Source organism: Gossypium arboreum, chromosome 9, assembly GCF_025698485.1.
Source record: "Gossypium arboreum isolate Shixiya-1 chromosome 9, ASM2569848v2, whole genome shotgun sequence".
In the NCBI taxonomy this organism is placed as follows: domain Eukaryota; kingdom Viridiplantae; phylum Streptophyta; class Magnoliopsida; order Malvales; family Malvaceae; genus Gossypium; species Gossypium arboreum.
Window position 1 is genome coordinate 71,775,414 of NC_069078.1, and position 5,064 is coordinate 71,780,477.

Sequence of the window (5,064 nt, forward strand, 5' to 3'; positions counted from 1 at the left end):
AAAAATAAAATAAAAACAGAAGTAAAAGTTTTGATTGAAATTCTGAAAATTAAAATTAAAATAATAGAAATAAATAGAGTTGAGGAAAAGGTGTTCTTATGGAGAGATTTCAGCCTCCGGTTGTCTCAATCTGCCTTGGGTTCAATCCTCGACTTTTAGGTGATCTTTCTCAAACAGAATAAGCCAGTTATAGTGGAAGAGGACTCTTAAGACCACTGGCTCCAAGAATTTAGACTTATAATTTAGCGGAACCTGACTCTAGCCAACAATCGCTTCTGTGGGATCATCTTATGCTAGACCATCACTCCTCAATGGCGAATCCCATGCCACTTCGTCTCTTGGGCTCGCCAACCTCTAATGCAGTAAGCTAACGAACCGACTGTGCAACATTCCCAAAACATACAAAGTGGTCGCCTTTGCATACGTTGAAAAGATTACCTTTTAAGGGACATGGACGGAAGCGTCAGCCCCGTAATACAGAGAAATGATGAATATTTGTCAAGAAGACTAAGTATAGATTCTAAGCCTCATTAACCCTTTTTGGGAAACTTTGACAACCTTCGGCTAGATAAATTTAGTGGCTCATGATTTTTGGGGAAAAAGAAATAAATATAATGAAAATAGAATTTTTATTGAAAAAATATGGAAAGAACAAAAAGGCTAAACTTATGGAGGAGAGAGTGTTTACAGAAAAAGATTCGTCCCATTTGTGTCACTCCATCCCCTATTTATAGTACTAAGAAACCTAGCTTATTCCTAATTAAATTCTAAAAGATAAATACAAATAATTAAAGATAAATGAAAATAAATCTTAAAATTAAATCTAAATAATAATCCTTAATAATTATCCTAATATAATTAAACATTAAATAGAGCCTTGTGCTATAAAATATCTTTTTTTGCACTTTTGCTCTCAAAATCTTCCACACTTTGCATTTAGGCACCACTTCTCTCCTACTTCGCATGTTGGCCCAATTTAACTTCAAATTCACGCTTTTAGCCCTCAAATTCCATTTTGCCTCCAATTTAGTCACTGAAAGATAAAAGACCATAAATAGCTCAAATTAGTAGGGTCATACTCAAAATAAACATGCAATTAGCACATAAAAATATGTCGTTCTAGAGTATTATCAAATTCCCCCTACTTAGCTCATGCTTGCCCTCAATCATGGTTCCTATCCACTGTGAAATTTAGAAATTGCCATGAAAGAAGTATCACTCCAAAGTTTTATAAAAATTAGTCAAAATGCATATGAAAAATAAAGAGAACCCTTGGCTTGCTTTAAGTAAAACTGAAAAAGTATTCCAATTAACACACACAGAAATTAAGATCGACTTGGATTATTTCATGAAAATTAGGTAATTTACCAAACCTATCAAGACACTCTATTTGTTTCTACCTTTAGTCCCCAAATTTTATTAATACATCTCCCTTTTTTATTATTTTTATTTTTATTTATTTATTTTTGCTTAAGAATATATCGAACCTTTTGACGTGAAGAGAGATGACAGCCAATCACATCACCCTGGTTACTCAGCCCACACACTCCTAATTTTTATTTTTGCTTAAGAACATATCGAACTTATTGACGCGAAAAGAGATGACAGCCAAGCACCTCACCCTAGTTACTCAGCCTAACACATTCTTAAAAATTAATTCCAGTTAGCAGAGTTTTACCTAACACGTCACACAACCTTTTAATGCGAAATAGGATGACAACCCAAGCACCCTACCTTGGTTACTCAGCTAGTCAAGTCTTAAGCTGCACTCATAACCACGGAAACATTATTATTAAACGAAATTTTAATTTTGGAGGACTTAGGAGCAACAATCAAGTGTCAAAAATAAGTGTCAGCAACCACCTTAACAGTCATGAACATATTTTAAGCATGCAATTGTATTAAGTGTCATTTTTGTATTTAGACTTAATCAAATTTACTAAAAGCAAAACAAGGTTAACTCTATTAATTATAATTATTTTAACATAATATAAACAAAATAGTGGAGATGAAATCAATTATAGAAAAATCATAATTTTCTCAAAAGACAAAAATCATGCTTTTAGGTCAAACAGTGGGCAATTTCTGGTAAAAACCTTGGGCATGAAAAAAGGCAGAATATTCTAAAAAAAAATAAATATGGTAGACTTCAACAACAACAACCTTATAACAGCAGATAAAATGACAATAATAACGAGGAATACCTCCTCCTACTTAAAATGCATTGTCCTCGATGTGGAAGAACATAAACAAATCGATGGAAAAAGTTTAGAAGAACTCCCCGTGTAATTACTGTCGTTCACGCATAATAGTAATGAGATTGGCTAGTTGCTGGCTAAAAGTGTCGAGTCGAACCTCGATGCGCTCTAAGCGTTGCTCAACGGTCATCGAAGGTTGGGCTTGAGTGGGTACTTTGATAAATCGTAAATTATACATATTTTTATCCCATGCTTAGCACATTTATGGATGGTTTCTCCTTAGATTTGGTGAATTCGATGCTCCTAATCCTTTAATTTCATGTTTTATACTTAGGTGAGTATAGGAGAGTACAAAGAGCGAGAAACGGGCCAAAAATGGAGAAAATGGACCTACATGGGAAATCAACACAGCCTGGACTTTCTCACATGGGCGTGTCACACGGTCGTATCCATTTGGCAGGATCGAAGCACGACTTACACGGTAGACTACATGCCCCTGCCTATTCAATAACCTTGACCACGGGCTGGAGTAATCGTACACGGGCATGTCCCTACCGAGCCCAAGCATAGTCTTATTCGAAAAAGGCTACTTTTGAGGGCTATTAGGCATTCTAAAGCCTATTGAAACACCGAAAGAGGCACTTAGAAGAGAGAGAGGGAGGAGGAGGCAAAGAATTACTCAAGGAAAGCCGATTGATCCATCTCAGAAGCCGGATTCATCGTCAAAACTGAAGATCTCCCTTCAATTTCCATTCAGGGGTTTTGGGTTTTCTTTATGTTTTGTTATCTTTATTCTTGTGAGATGTTTTCTTTCATAAATATGAACTAAACCCCCTAAATACCTAAGGGGAATGAAACCTAAGACAGATCTTGTTATTATTATCTGAATTATATGATAAATATTTGACTTGTTCTTAATTATGTGTTCTTAATTTTTGTTTTAATATTCCAGGATATTGATTCAAGTTAATGCTCTTATTCAGAGGAGGAATAGACCCTGTCTAAGAGTAAATTTGTCATAATTAAGTGGGGTTGATTGCATGCCTAGAGATAGGGTGATAAGATTTTGCCGGATTAGGGTGAAACCTAATAAGGGGATCCATAGATTGAGTTAATGCAACACTAAGGCGTTAATTAAAAAAAGATTTCAATTAATCAACCTAGGGTTAGACGTTATTAGTCTCGAGAGAGATAATAATAAAATTTAAGGATTTCTACGGGTCAAGTCAAATGAATAAATTGTCTGATTCAGAGTCAAATAACAAGTGAAGTCTAGGTGGATTTTTCCTTGGGTATTGTCTTAATCAATCGAATTTTCCTAAAAGCTTTTCCCCAATTTCTTTCTGTGCACTCTTAGGTTAGTTAATTAGTTTAGATAAACAAATCCCTTAATTTTTAGGCTAGATAATAAAAAGAAAGTAATTACTAGTACTCTTGGTTCTTTTGGGTTCGACAATTCAGTCTTGTTAAAGCTATACTACTGTAGGTACACTTGCCTTCATCGTGATAATAGTTAGTTTCAAGAGCGATTAATTATAATTTTTTAAAACCTGTCACGAATACCACATATCAAGTTTTTGGCGCCGTTGCCAGGGAACTAGGATACTAGGAACATTCGATTTTTATTATTTTAGCCATTCTACTTTATTTGCAAATTAAATTTTTATTTTATTTTCTAATTTTTCTTTTATTCGTTCCTGGCAGGTTTTTATAGTGTATGACTAAAAGAAACCTATCGGGACCGTTACTGTTCGATAGTGAGATCGATCGCACAATTCACAAAAATCGATGAGAAATAAGGCGAAGCTTACGATACACAGAGGAAGAGCAAGAGGACGATACTTCAACCACAACCAATGAGATGGCTGAAAACTAAGAAATCCGCAACCTCCTACAATTGCTGTTAATCAGAATCCTGCTCAACGTACTATGTATGATTATGCTAAACCTTCTTTAACAGGAACTGAATCGAGCATAGTTAGGCCTGCTGTTGCTACAAATAATTTTAAATTGCAACCTAACACCATTCAAATGATCCAACAGTTTGTTCAGTTTGATGGTTTGCATGACGAGGATCCCATCACTCACTTGGCAAATTTCTTAGAGTTTTGCGACACTTTTAAAATCAATGGCGTTTCTAATGATACCATTCGCCTTCGGTTGTTTCCCTTTTCGTTAAGGAATAAGGCTAAACAATGGTTGAACTTGTTACCACGAGGGTTAATTACTACTTGGGAACAAATGACCAAAAAGTTTTTATTAAAATATTTTCCGCCGGCTAAAATAGCCAAATTACGTAATGATATCTCCTTTTTTGTGCAGATGGATTTAGAAACACTCTACGATGCATGAGAGAGATACAAGGATCTATTGAGAAGGTGCCCTCACCATGGGTTACCACTCTGGCTACAGGTTCAAACATTTCACAAAGGCCTGAATCTTTCGACTCGATAGATGATCGATGCAGCCGTTGGTGGAATTATCAATAATAAGACACCTGAGGATGCTTATGAATTTATAGAAGAAATGTCACTGAATAATTATCAATGGCAAGTCATGAGGACAAAGCCAACAAAAACAGCCGGCGTTTTTAACGTCGATTCGATCACCATGCTCTCTAATCAAGTAGAACTTTTGAATAGAAAAATTGACGGTTTTCTTGGTTTTTCACAGGTTCACCCAGAAATGCAGTGCGAAGCAAATGGAAGTGGATCTAAAAATTCTGAATACCCACCCTATAGCCATAACATGGAGAACGAGCAGTTAAATTACATGGGTAATAATCCTCGATCTCAAAATAATCCTTATAGTAATACTTACAATGCAGGTTAGAGGAACCACCCAAATTTCTCATGAGAAGGCCAAG

The 5,064-nt window shown here is 35.5% G+C and overlaps 1 non-coding gene across 1 annotated transcript; it reads right to left on the bottom strand.

Moving 5' to 3' along the window:
• Positions 1-4,487: 4,487 nt before the first annotated feature.
• Positions 4,488-4,594, bottom strand: LOC128281167 (small nucleolar RNA R71). Its single transcript, XR_008271379.1, has one exon. It is a non-coding gene; the product is annotated as a small nucleolar RNA R71 (small nucleolar RNA).
• Between the last annotated feature and the right edge of the window lie 470 nt (positions 4,595-5,064).